Source organism: Panulirus ornatus, chromosome 48 (assembly GCF_036320965.1).
Source record: "Panulirus ornatus isolate Po-2019 chromosome 48, ASM3632096v1, whole genome shotgun sequence".
NCBI classification, from domain to species: Eukaryota; Metazoa; Arthropoda; class Malacostraca; order Decapoda; family Palinuridae; genus Panulirus; species Panulirus ornatus.
Genome location: NC_092271.1, coordinates 15290102 through 15305218, shown reverse-complemented (window position 1 = coordinate 15305218; position 15117 = coordinate 15290102). Strand labels below are relative to the sequence as shown.

The 15117-nt window shown below is 48.3% G+C and overlaps 1 protein-coding gene across 9 annotated transcripts in view; it reads right to left on the bottom strand.

Annotated features, from left to right (window-relative positions):
* Sarm (sterile alpha and armadillo motif) overlaps positions 1 to 15117 on the bottom strand; it is a 652833-nt gene that overhangs the window by 205303 nt on the left and 432413 nt on the right. Inside the window, exon 1 of one of the 9 annotated variants that reach the window (XM_071690662.1) lies at positions 47 to 199. The exons of the other annotated variants lie outside the window; for them this stretch is intronic. The gene's annotated coding sequence lies outside the window, so the exon portion shown is untranslated. Of the gene's footprint in view, positions 1 to 46; positions 200 to 15117 lie in introns of those variants that run through there. 9 annotated transcript variants of the gene reach the window in all.

Here is a 15117-nt window from a genome sequence, read left to right as displayed (position 1 = left end):
GTGTGTTGCGTAGAGAACCATATGTGAGGTGCGTAAAGAACCTTACGTGTGTTGCGTAGAGAACCCTACGTGTGTTGCGTAGAGAACCCTACGTGTGTTGCGTAGAGAACCATACGTGTGTTGTGACGACCAGCAAAGTGGACACATTTCAGTTGTCTTGTTCAGCGGCAGGAGGCAGGTCTTGGCCGAGGTGCAGAGGCGCCACGTCCGCCCGCCTCTCGCCTCCACAGGTAACACGAGCACTCTGCACCGCCGCTCACACGTCATATGAGCCTGGGAGGCAACGACAGAGTTGCCCAGGATACCGGCACAAATCAAGTCGATCACCTCCTGGTGACCCCAGCACAGGACGGGCCGTCGCATGTCACCTCCTCTCTCTCTCTCTCTCTCTCTCTCTCTCTCTCTCTCTCTCTCTCTCTCTCTCTCTCTCTCTGACACACACACACACACACACAAACACACGAATAACTTCTGAAGTTACACTGGGTCTTCCGAGGTAAAATTGCCTTAGGATGCAATGCACGCGACTGATGACTACAATACACATCTACGTTCGCCGAGCTGACCTACGAATCTCACTAGCGTTAGTGACGGGATAACAACGAACACAAGACCGTTAGTGACGGGATAACAACGAACACAAGACCGTTTGTGACGGGATAACAACGAACACAAGACGCGTTAGTGACGGGATAACAACGAACACAAGACGCGTTAGTGACGGGATAACAACGAACACAAGACGCGTTAGGAGTACAGGTAAAAACCTCTGCGAATCTCCATTTAGCGAGGATTCCTTTGAGCTTATAACGTCTTCCTCTGGGCTCAGCGCTGACTTAATCCTTTCCGAGGCCTCCAGTTACTCCCTCTATAGTGGGGGTTGTCTGTCGGTCACGCTACCATATATACCGTCTATGATCCAGCTTAGTGTGAGCCACAGTGATATACATAACCGTCCCCACACTGCTTCTAGATGCACTCGTTCCTCCATGACACACTCTATACAAGGTGATAAGAAGCTCAGTTAACAACACTGACAGAGGACCGGAGATTTTACGAATTACTCTGAAGGCGCGGCAGACGCTGCAGGGATCTGGTGTGGCGCTGTGTGTGTGTGTGTGTGTGTGCGGCACATGTACACGAGGGACAGCGCAAGCCGACCGTGCCTGGGACTCCGACGGCACTGGTTGACGAGGACATTGCCTTCACCCAACCCTAGTCGTCTGCTCTTCGCTTGCGTATTCCTTTTGGTCAGTATGACCAATGATGAGTTACCTGACAACGTGCTGGTGATAATCTAAAATGATAACTGCGGTAAACAACATAATTAATGCAAACTCAGGTGTGTATAAAAAAAAATGACCACGATTACCATGATTATGATAAATCATTATCATCATTACCTGGTCTAGGATGACACCTCTCATTTACGTAAATCTTACTGTCATTCTACCTCCCTTATGTCTCCTTTCCTTCGCTTCCCCACTTCATTCGCCTGGCCACTACCCCTGCACATGTGCAACCAACGCACAACCAAGACGTCGGTTTACGTCTAAGAACATCTAAGATTCCATCTCATGAAGTCAGTCAACGTGAGACTCCATCACTCTCGATCTATATAGATTACAAGTTTAGGACACCATAACTGTCCTCCGGCAGATAACCTCGTCAGAGACCATCAGGTCTTCTGTTACCTGGCTTCCCCAACACCCGAGGAGGACGGCACAGCACCAAGAAAGGAGTGTACGATCATTTCGACAAGATAAAGCTAATGGATCAGGCTGGTCCTGGACAACACCGCAAAACCCTCTCGATTCTCACCGACTGTCCAAAAATTTCAAAGAAAAAATAAAAATAAAATATCTATATATACCACCTCGAGTTCACCTTATATCATAATACACTTATCTTCAAACCTTAGAGAAACTGCCACGTTATGTAAACAATTGATTTAAGTTTATTTACAATCAAAGAATAAAAGAAAACGGTTGGGGTTGGCGGGTTAGTTTCGGACATTCATTCTTAAAACCAACATTTTCTCTTTTCCTTGATCATAACACGAATGATTTCCGTGCAGAGGTCATCACACCAAGAAGGCATAACCACGTTCCCAGCTCCTTCCATATTAGCAGGAGACCATCCTACCGTCCAGCCATAGCGAGCACCATCGGCCTCCATAATTACTATCATTAAACTCTCGGGCCAGTAAAAGTCACAACACCTCTATTAAAGTCGTAAATCTCCGGTATTGGGCCGCCTGCCTCGCCTTACCCAAAAGTCGCTTCTTTCTTCGTTAATGATACAAGGCTTCAGAGCCCCAGCTGCTGCTGGTTCCTCCTTGCTGCTACGTTCAAGTCGGATCTTATATCATTTTCTAAATAACCAAGACACCCGTAAAATCTCAGGGGTGCGTTTTTTACGACAGGACAAATATTTGGCGGAATGATATCTCTGACCACCATCATCTCCATTACGTCTTTCCTTTGCACGTAAAACCCGTGTCTTCTTCCATGGTATCTCACTGCGTTCCAGCAGTTCACAGGCCAATTATTCTCACTTATCAACATCATGGCTTAAAGAATGTTAAGGCCCGTCCGTCGGTGAAATTCAAACGCACAGAGAGAAAAGACGGAGTTAGAATCCGCCTGGAATCCATTGAAATTTCCTGGAACTGGAAGCGAGGGCTGTGCGACATTATCTTTAGATGTGGAGGGGTACGGCTCCAGACAACAGTGGAGGAGCACTGCTCCTGACAACACTGGAGGAGGAGGACTGCTCCAGACAAGACCGGAGGAGGATTATTCCAACAAGTTAATATTCCAGTGTTCGAGGAAGCACCAGGAGGCGACCACTTGCTTCACCAAGGGGGAGTGGCAGAGGCAGTGGTTTGGAAGACGGGTTGTCGACGAGTGGAACGGATTACTGCTTTATATCACTAGCGCAAACACACACTGGGCACCATTAAATATCGACTGGATAGGAACACGAGTGAACATGGATCGGTATGATTAGAAACTGCCTTGTATGGACCTCTCTTACGTATGCTCTTACGCAACATTTTAGAATTCTTCGGTGAGGGTCCGTAAGATAGTCGCCATGTCCCCGGGTGCGCCATGGGTGTGAGGTCCTGTGGAACAACTCAAGGGGCGTGAGGCAACCTACTCCTTCGGAGAGACACACCCACAGATCACTGACGAGACCGTAGTGTCACCTCCCCTTGCCCTGTATCACATCTTTCTGCATCAAAGTGGTCTCCGGGCATACAATGAATTTGCAACCAGACACAGACAGACACAGACACACACACACACCTCGACTGGAAAACACGTACATACACACTCATACAAAACTGCACATATAATTACGTATAATTCTACTCTCATCTTTACCGGCGCGTGGCCAAGGAAAACATGCGAATCTTTAACATCATATCATTACCAGCACTTGACGAATATAATTAGCATCCACACCCAGCAAGTTATCAGCTTAAGGCTTCAACTTTGAAAGACCAGCACCACCCAGCGTATGGGTTCCACTTGCAAACATTATCAGCACTTGACTCATGAGTATGATAAGTCGAGTGCCTCTTCTCAGTGAACCTAAAATAATGTCAGTATATGTATAAATTATGGGGTAAATGACCCCCTCGAGGGAAACCTACCCAGCTGTTAAACTTAATTCTCACCACAGATGTCTGCTAACAGTGCAGGTTGGGGAAATGCAACGGGGTAGGAGTAACCTTAACATACACAGAACATGACACCGCCTAGCAACGCTCTAAACCACAGGAGAATATATTATGGTAATGACGACATATGAAATAAGTACTGCTCGCGTGTGTGTAACCTGACAGCACTTGGAGCGATGTGTACATTATTTAGTAAGGTAACTGCTGTTTATGTTTGCATGAGAGCCTCTCTCGAGCTGAAAAGTGCTGGGAAGGTCTTTGCTTCCACACCAATGTCCGTGTGAAGCACGCGAGGCTCCCTGGGAGAATATTGTTTAAAATCCGTTTTTTTTTTTAAGCCTCGCTAAAACTCGCCATCAAGAGGATATCCAAGATCTAACCGCTACTGTAGCCTGGTTATGATTATCTACCTATTTCCTTCCCTCCAGCTCTGTGGTGAGCAAACCTCACACATGATACCAATGACAAGAAAACTGTCACGGTAATTCATGTCTTCACGACCTGAGTCTGACGGAGACTGAGTGTGACTGCGGTCGTGATCGTACGCCAGGACTGACAGAGCTGTGTGGGCTCCACCATCGCCACAACTGAAGGTGTTACAGGCAGTAGGTGTCCACCGTCAGAAGCTACGGGTCACTGCATCTCATGACTTGTATGCATGATCATGGTGACGTGTCGGTCTGACGCAAGGTCCTGCACAGCAGTTGGTGAGGCTACACGGACGTTCTGGCTGGCGAACGTACACAAACGTGCAAAAGCTGCCCATCACTTCGTGGTTTCTACACTGAGGAAATATGTGAACACACTTCAGCGGATCGAGGATCGTGTGCCGTCTGTCTAGCGCAAAGGACAGCAAGATTCATCTGACTGTGCTCAATCGGCTGCTCGCACAACTACATCTCTTCACGTTAATTCGAAACTTCAAATCTCCCCGGAGTTAGGCCAAGCTCACACCAAAGCTGGGAAATCAGTTACCCTCCACGACCATCACAGACTTCGAGGAGACAGAGAGCGAGAGAAACCGAGACACTGAACTTCCTCGCACATTACCAGTCTTCCGCCGAGACGTCGCTCCTCTACCTACTTAACAGAGACCATAAGGTAAACTCAGCCGCCCAGGACTCCTTCCTGTCTGGGTAGCCGTCAAGCACTCTGGGGCCTGATGCCAACTGCTCCAAGATCTTACGTCGCCAGCAGCAGACCACTTACTTCACCTTCCTCTTCACGTCTACTGGTCTCCCAGAATAGACATTTGCCCGGGAGGGACTTACATATCCTCCGTTACAGAACATCTACAGAGGTGACCACGCCCGAGACACTCTCGCCCAGAAGCTGCGGCCAGTTTGTGGCGGGCGTGTGTCGGTCCCTGCAGATTTGGGAGAGCGCGCGCCTTCAGCTTAACCCAGTATCATCGTCCGCAGCCCATGATGGAAGCACCCGGGGCCCTCGCCGTGTCGGGCCTCCCAGCAACGTGGTCATTATCAAACCATATGTCTGAACGAATTTATGAGCGATAAGTCAGTCGAGGATGAGATGTACGCTAATTGTTAGGGAGGCGCATTATGGAAGAGGTTGTGACAGATGAAGACACATGGAGAGGCGTGGTGAAGGACACAGAAAGACGCAAGATGAAGAGAGGTGGATGCGGGCAAGAGTTCAGTATATAACATATGGAACAATAGGAAAGCAATGGCACCTCATCACCGACACAAAGTGGCGTCATTAGCAACACATCAGAGGGGTGACTGAAGAGTCGTCTTGTGCCTCTCTGCTGGGGGTCAGGACCCTGGCGCGCGGCACCACAGGAGATACCAGTGTGTCTAGTCTTTTGTAGTTCAACTGGACCCACTTGAGGAAGACGGTACGATCACTGAGTACCATGACACGACCCTTGAGTACGATTCACCTGGCCTTTGACCTGACCCACAGGTACACTCTATGGCTCAGGATGAGTTCTTTGGGGTCTGTAGCTTAATCCAAGATTTCCCGAGGAATGAACAGTAACCATAAAATTTTCAGCCTCATGCGTGTGGACACACTCTCATATTAATAACGTTAGCGCTTCATCAATCCAAGTAATAATGAAGGAACTTCGTTTAATAATGACGGGAGACAAAATAATGATTAAAACTTTGTTTAATAATGATGCGAAAGACAAAATAATGATTAAAACTTTGTTTAATAATGATGCGAAAGACAAAATAATGATTAAAACTTTGTTTGATAATGACGGGAGACAAAATAATGATTAAAACTGTTTAATAATGATGGGAAAGACAAAATGATGATTAAAACTTTGTTTAATAATGATGGGAAAGGCAAAATGATGATTAAAATTTTGCTTAATAAAGACGGGAAAGACAAAATAATGATTAAAACTTTGTTTAATAATGACGGAAAAGACAAAATGATGATTAAAATTTTGCTTAATCAAGACGGGAAAGACAAAACAATGATTAAAACTTTGTTTAATGATGACAGGAGACAAAACAAAGATTAAAACTTTGTTTAATAATTATAGGAAAGACAAAATGATGATTAAAACTTTATCTAATAATGACGGGAAAGACAAACTAATGATTAAAAACTTTGCTTAATAATGACGGGAAAGACAAACTAATGATTAAAAACTTTGCTTAATAATGACGGGAAAGACTATAAACAGATCAGTCCAATTCGTTCGCCCTTGTCAAAAGCAAGCAGCATGAACAATATCACACCATCAACAACGACGCAATTTACAGTGACATGTGATATTATTAAAAGTTAAATGATGAAGCCGGGCTGAAGGTGAGCCAGGCACAGACCCATCACACAAACACCCACCTCTCCACACCCAAGTCTGAGTAACCTTGTGATCTTAACCATCTGGGCAGACCAACAGTTTCCTTGATAAAAGGTTAATAAATGAAGGTCTCAATAACTGGTTTATACAACTTTTCTCCTCCACAAGTCAGGAACGTTTGAATAACAGTGGGGAAGTTTTGTGGGGCCTGGATGTGGAAAGGGAGCTGTGGTTTCGGTGCATTACACATGACAGCTAAAGACTGAGTGTGAACGAATGTGGCCTTTTTGTCTTTTCCTAGCACGCGCGGTGTGTGTGTGTGTGTGTGTGTGTGTGTGTGTGTGTGTGTGTGTGTGTGTGTGTGTGTGTGTGTGTGTGTGTGGCGACGACAATGGATGGAGGCAGCAGGTATGAATATGTACATGTATATATACGTATATGTATGTATACGTTGAAATGCATAGGTATGCATATGTGAGTGTGTGGGCGTTTATGTATATGCACGTGTATGTGGGTGGTTTGGGCCATTCTTTCGTCTGTTTCCTTGCGCTACTTCGCTAACGCGGAGTATAAGCAATCATACATGAACAAGTAATGTTTCCCAGACATGATGAATGTTCACAATACAAGGTACTTGGGAAGCTCTGATCTCTACAGAATGTTAGAAATTGTCAATTCGAAACTTTACCATCAACAATTATGTCAGGTATGTGAAAAAAACTTATCCCATGTAGGCTGCAATATGTCCAAGCGATGGAAAAACAAAAATGAACTTAATTAGAATTTCCATCAATAGAAAGTTAAAAAAAAAAAATACACACAGTGTGGGGCATATTATGTGACAAATTTCATGAACACAAGCTGAAATATGAGCGAGATATGGCGAGGGGAAACACAGAATTATATTTTTGTTGAAATGGTTTAACTCGTAAATCTATCTCATCCTATGCACTTTATGGGGTAAGTGGAACCCCTAAAAAGGGGTAGAAACGGCTTAATTCGCAAACTTGTTATGTACTGTATGGAGCTTGTGGAAAGAAGATTCGTATGCACTACTTCATCTCAAGGACTTGAAACTAAGTAACACTTAGGCCAAAATACAACACAAGGCAGGAAGGGATGGAGTGCACAGCGAAGCCCTGAGAGGAGAAAAATAATGTATATGAGAGTATGAAGAAACATCAAAATTTGGACGAAAGAGATGGAAGACAGGAAACATGGTGGAGGGAATGCACGCAAGACACAGCAATAACGTATGGCAGGGAAGTGTGAAGGACGCTAATACTTCATGAAGGTGAGTTATGTGCGGACGGAGGCGTGGAGGTGACAGTAACATATGGAGGGAGGAACTGGTTAAGGAGTACACAGTATATCAATGAGGAGGAGGAGGAGGAGGTGGAGAGGGGTTCTGGTGAGACCAACACCCGGAGGAACCACATCGTTGTGGCGTAGCTCAAGGGGAGGCAAGTCAGTCAATCCATGGGTCGAAGAGGACGCGAAAATATGAAATCCGCGAAAACGAATAAAGTGGACGTTGCACGAAAGACTGCGCGGGAGGAGTGTAAAAAAAACACGACGAAGAAATTGAGAAAAACCGAAACTACGTAAGAAAATAAGACCATTACACAAGTTGTAGGAGGCCACATAAGGTAATGCAAGGCATGCAGGCACATCTCAAGGTGAAACGCAGAGGCCCGCCGCAGACGGTTTGACCGGCGGAGCGTGACGGGGCATCGATACCAACTACCCGCACCGTCAGCGCTTATGTTCCCGCTCACCACGACGCCCCGCCACTAACAAGCCCTTGTTACCAGCGTAGTGTGGGGATCCTGGGCCAGCCACCGCTGTGATACAAGCCATTAGAACGGCCCTCCATGACTGTAATCATAATAAACCACACAAGACTAAAGACAAGTGATGGGGAGGGCCTGGTTTATGAGCTGGCGTAGGAGGGAGAAGCCTTGGTTGACGGTAATGATATACGAGATATGGACGATGTAAGATCCTGCGTGTACAGGACGGGCCTGGGGTAGTCTGCTATCAGCACGGAGGGAGGAACAACCAGGTGGTTATACAATGGAGCAGAAGCATCGACAATACTACGGCATAAATCTCGGGGTCACGGGTCAGTGTGAGGAGGGGGAGGTGGGACCATATGTACAAACGGGGAGCGGCGCGCAGGGGGGGAGCCGTGAGTGATAGGGAGGGCTGCTGGGGAGGGCACGAAAAAAGCCAGTGGCCTCTATGGCTGGAGCGGAGGTGCGGCCTCCCTACCGGGCTCGTGGATCGTAACCCTATCATCGACGCTGCTCAAGAGGTGCACGTAAACAGTGGCAAGCCTTCGTGCTGTACATCTCACGCCGTTGCGAGCATCACCGTCGGCCAGTGCCATTCTCCGACTACTGGTGGAGGGTGAGGTGAGGGTAAAGCCACGGACGAGGGAGGACCTACTCACCAACTCGCTGGTGCTGCTATGGACCCAGACACGTACACGCCACTGGGGTAAACTACCTGGAACATCTCTGCATCTAAAATTACATGCTTGCGATTATGGCAGACAGCGTGCTGAATCAACGAACCAGTGCTGGCTGTACAGGTTTAAAATGCTTATCAGAAACACTCGGTGTGACATGAGGACGAGCCTGGGTTTGTGACGTTGAGCATAACCACCTGCAACAAGATGGGGGAAAAGATGCGCGCCGTACTGGAGACCCAACAGATAAAGCCACAAAACAACACAACACAAAGAACAGAGACGATGACCCGGACGTAAAACCTGTATGGAATTTATCCTCTCCGGCTCCCCCAAGACCGCTGCGCCACGGGAAGGTAAGACCCATCTAAGGTGTCCAGGGGGTAAAACAAATGAAGGGAGAGAGGAAACTAGAAAATCAGACGTCAAGACACTCCAAGCAAAGAACATAAATGTCCACCATGCTGGAAGATGAACATGCAAGGAACAATATCACCATGCACACACAGGAAGCGAGGGAGGCACTCGCTTCGCAATATAATCAGACAGGCAGCGAGGGCACCGCTGCAGGCGGCCAAGTGATCAAAACAAAAGGCAAACGCGTCTTGCATAAAGGTCATAACAGGTGCACCGTAATCGTCATCCAGGAAGCTCAGTCATCAGGGACGTAACATCACATGCAAGGTCATCATGCAGGGAACGAAGGCACCGTAAAATCGCCAAGGCGCAGTTCACTGAAGACTCAGGTCACAGGTCACAGGCAATTAGTACGGTTAACAAGCATAGTTCATGTTAGGTCACATACGACTCCGGAGGGCAGTAAACAGCGGTCAGGGCAGGTTACGGGTCAAAGACGACTATGGATATCAAGAAACAGTGGTCAGGGCAGATGGCAGGTCACAGACGACTATGGAGGTCAACAAACAGTGGTCAGGGCAGGTGATGCCAGGTCACAGACGACCTTATGTCAAGAAAGGCAACTGGTTCAACCTACCTACGGAGGGAGCAGAAGATGAGTGGGAGGGACGAGAAGTGTGGTTAGCGTGCACGGGAATGAGGGAGGCGGTGGCGGCTGTAGCTTCATATAATGGGGAAGTTACGGTGCGTATCTCTGGCGTGAGTTTGGCATGACGAGACGTAAATTGCCGACTTGTGGCACATCAGAATAGATAAGAAAAACATCGAGCAGGTTAAGAGATGCAAGTCTTGTTCATACGTCCCGCTGTCTTTGTTCAAGGCTACCGAAGGACTTGCTCTGAGACGCATCCCTCCTCCTCTGGTGCCTCACTCTACGGATACACAAGACTCCAGGGAGCGGCACACGGCTTATTACGACGGCATCACGCACTCCAACGCACACCAACTAAACGTGAACTCACCACCCACCAGCTTATTAACATAATTAGGTAAGCACGTCTGCATAATAACCAGGGGGTCAGAGGGCTGACCACCTAAACGTGAACTCGCTACCAACACAAACTTAACATAATCGCGTTGAGCGGGGACTAGCCAAGCGTCAGCCAGGCATGTACTGAACCTGTGTGGGGCACATTCAATGACAGGGTCGATCAAGGTCATGAGGTGGGATGAGTGTTCCTAAAAACCGTCGTTCTTGTAGGCAATGAGCGTCCTCCGGGCACCTGGTGGCGCCTGACACATGGCTACCTTAGTTATCTCTTGGCTCATTAGTCATGTAACTGCTTTTCTCCTCCCTCGACGCTATGGTGTCTGTATCTAATCTTTTCGCTGTTGGTCTGTTGCTGTCTGCATCCCTCTGTATAACTGGCCGGCAGCAGTGCCCCTTGCTAGTGTACACAGGGAGGCCCATACTGAGCCACAAAGCCAGCGAGGGTAGGGAAATTCAGTGCCGGGACGCGTCCCTGCCTGGCAGGTGTGAAGGCCGCTCAACTCACAGCACAAAGCTGGAGCACACCAGTGGAGGGGAAAATAAGCCACGAAGTATTAACTGTCTCCTTCCACTGAGGCTGACATCCATTACAATTCTCTCGTCGCCCAACATACGTAAAGTCTTCCTCCGAAATAGTGACCACTGGACAACCACCAGTGAGTGTGTCGTGCCTTCATTACCTGATTGACTGATTGGTGCCGGTGTCCCCCGGCCGGCCAATTCATTGTGCACCACATGCTCATCCTGTGAGAGGTAGCGCAAAAGGATTACAGGGGTCACAAAGGGTCTCACTCAGACCCCAGTGGGTTGATATTACCTGAAGGACGTGACAACCTACACTACTGGCAAAAGGGAAGGACTGAGCACAGAAGCAATGGATACAATCATGTCTCTATGTCCAATCTCGTCGAAAAACTTATTCCAAAGGAGTCCAACCTTTCCCTGCCACTGACTGTAAAGTAGTCGTGAAGCCGCAGGTAGAAGAGGTCCCAGGGGATTCTATAGTACCGCTATATCGAGACTATTCCACAGATGATCATATAGTTTTGAGGAAGAGCATGTAACGACACATTGGCAATACATCATAACATGAGTGACACCTTAATAATGGCGTTACATGACAGAAGTAAACCAACTAACACACACACACACACACACACGCACACAACTACTACCACACTCCCCCCTACATACCCTCTGACCACCGCCACCACAAGGACGTGATGAAGGAAGCGCCCCTGGCCTTCGCCCATTACTCTCCCTAAAATGCTCTGTCTATGTATACGTAGACAACACATATTCTAAAACCAAACCTACACCGCCGCTCCGTGTGGCTGGCCGCCATGTGAGAGGGGGAAACAGTTGACCCTGAGGCAGGGTCGGCAGGGTCGTGCCTGGACACACACACACCCACACACACAGCCGCCCCTACAGGAGTGGTGTAGCACCCCAGGTCACTCCTATGAACAGAGAAGGTCACCGAGTCACCGAGGGGGATCAAGATGTTCTTGCATGACGACTGAATCAGGGATCATGACACCCAGGTGTCTCTTACAACGGCAGTCACGAAGTCAGCACCACATGCGACACTTACACTAATGATCATACAGGGCAGCCTGTAGACACATGTACCATGATACAGGGCAGCCTGTAGACACATATACCATGATACAGGGCAGCCTGTAGACTCATATACCATGATACAGGGCAGCCTGTAGACACATATACCATGATACAGGGCAGCCTGTAGACACATGTACCATGATACAGGGCAGCCTGTAGACACATGTACCATGATACAGGGCAGCCTGTAGACACATATACCATGATACAGGGCAGCCTGTAGACACATATACCATGATACAGGGCAGCCTGTAGACACATGTACCATGATACAGGGCAACCTGTAGACACATATACCATGATACAGGGCAGCCTGTAGACACATATACCATGATACAGGGCAGCATATAGACTCATATACCATGATATAGGGCAGCCTGTAGACACATATACCATGATACAGGGCAGCCTGTAGACACATATACCATGATACAGGGCAGCCTGTAGACACATATACCATGATACAGGGCAGCCTGTAGACACATATACCATGATACAGGGCAGCCTGTAGACACATATACCATGATACAGGGCAGCCTGTAGACACATATACCATGATACAGGGCAGCCTGTAGACACATATACCATGATACAGGGCAGCCTGTAGACTCATATACCATGATACAGGGCAGCCTGTAGACACATTTACCATGATACAGGGCAGCCTGTAGACACATATAGCATGATACAGGGCAGCCTGTAGACACATATACCATGAAACAGGGCAGCCTGTAGACACATACACCATGATACAGGGCAGCCTGTAGACACATATACCATGAAACAGGACAGCCTGTAGACACATACACCATGATACAGGGCAGCCTGTAGACACATATACCATGATACAGGGCAGCCTGTAGACACATACACCATGATACAGGGCAGCCTGTAGACTCATATACCATGATACAGGGCAGCCTGTAGACACATACACCATGATACAGGGCAGCCTGTAGACACATATAGCATGATACAGGGCAGCCTGTAGACACATATACCATGATACAGGGCAGCCTGTAGACACATATACCATGATATAGGGCAGCCTGTAGACACATATAGTATGATACAGGGCAGCCTGTAGACACATATAGTATGATACAGGGCAGCCTGTAGACACATACACCATGATACAGGGCAGCCTGTAGACACATATACCATGATACAGGGCAGCCTGTAGACTCATATACCAAGATACAGGGCAGCCTGTAGACTCATATACCAAGATACAGGGCAGCCTGTAGACTCATATACCATGATACAGGGCAGCCTGTAGACTCATATACCATGATACAGGGCAGCCTGTAGACACATATACCATGATATAGGGCAGCCTGTAGACACATATACCATGATACAGGGCAGCCTGTAGACACACAAACTGTCATACAGGGTAGCATGCAGGCACACATACTGTCATACTGGTCCTTGTCAGAGGGTACAGCATCATACTCAGGGACCGTGTCGTCCAGCTCATGGGTAGTACCGTCACCCTCACGTGAGTAAACAATCACCTAGTTGTAGTTACACTTCCCTCGTTTGACCTTAGGTCAGTTTTCCTACAGTGAATCATACCTGTATAGCCTCTGACTGCAGTCTTTCACTGTGTATCTATAAGCCATTTGTGGATAATATGTAAATGGAATTTTTCCTTAAAGCATTATTGATTTTGGTTAGATTCCTCCTCATGTATGTGTCTGGCACGCGCCACTGTCACACTGACGAGCCCCTCCAGCGAATCATCCTGGTGTTGTGGACAACATCAGTGCCAGAGAGTGGATGGGTGATGACATGTTACAAAGGTCAGCGAAGGCAGGGGTGCAGGTGGGCGGGTGCCTCTCGACACTGTCTGATGTTCGGATAATGGGAACAGCTCAGCCTCCAGATGCTTCGGGGGGGGCATGTTGACACATACCGCTACCTGGGTCCTCCAGAAGTGATGGCGTACAATAACAACACAGGTATACACCAGCAGCATCGACACCCAGAGACGGAATCAGCAACGCTAATGCGAATGCAAAAGAGCCCTTCCGTTCATCACAGTGGTGGCGGACGGTGCGACAAGAACATTATGAGTTGCTACAACAGGTCAGGGAGAGGTAGCGACACTGACAACAGCAGCAGCAGGAACACCATCGATGACGGCTGGAGCAGAAGCAAGAGCAGGAGATGAGTGGCAGCAACATCACGGAGAACATCCTGCCGCGGCGACAAGACGATCACCATCCAGGGCAGCGCCACCTGCTGTCGACCGTAGTAACCGCTCGCACCAGCAGCCCTGACCGTAGCAACGACACATGCAATGACAACAGTAGTATCAGTAGTAGCAACGGTTAACAGTAAGCATAGCAGTAGGAGCAGCGGCAACAGATGGACCTAACAGATAGCCAGCAGGTGGGAGCTGAGCTTATCCAGAAGGACATCTTAACCAGCTGACACAAGTAAAGTAGTTTACGTTTCATGGATGTCGAGGTGCGCGGATCCAATGGCCGGACCCATCCATGTACGGCCCAGCGTCAGCGGTAAAAAGCAAGGGATATGAAGGACTTCCTTGGTTAAGTATACACATGCTAAGGCCAAGTGGGAGTGGCATTCTAGAGCACAGGCAGGGTCCGCGGGGGCTTCCCTCGTACCTGTGGGAACGGCCATACTTCACCACGCCTGCAGGGTCCGCGGGGCCTTCCCTCACACCTGTAGAAGTAACTAGCCCACGCTACACTGTACCCATATGGTAAGTACGTGACATGCCAGAGTGTGAATCGACCGCCAGGCAAGATGACGCGGCGACACCAACTTCGGTTCTTGAGGGACGCAATAACTGTATAAGGTTCCTGCAGAAGGCGTTCAGTCAGAGTAGAATTTCCATAGGTTGGGGGGTCGCTCCATGATCAGCAGGTGGTGTCCCGGGGCCCACGACACGTCGTAACGCGAGACGAACCTGGAGAACATACTTGACGTGCACGAAGGAGACAGGGGTCACAACTGTGACGTTCTGGTTTCCGTTACCAACACACAGCACTCCATACGGTGCACATATTTTGACACAGGTTCCACCAGCACACAGCACCCTACGGGGCACATATCTTGACACAGGTTCCACATCTGTATGTTCTGCTCCGGCTTTAGCATCCTCAACG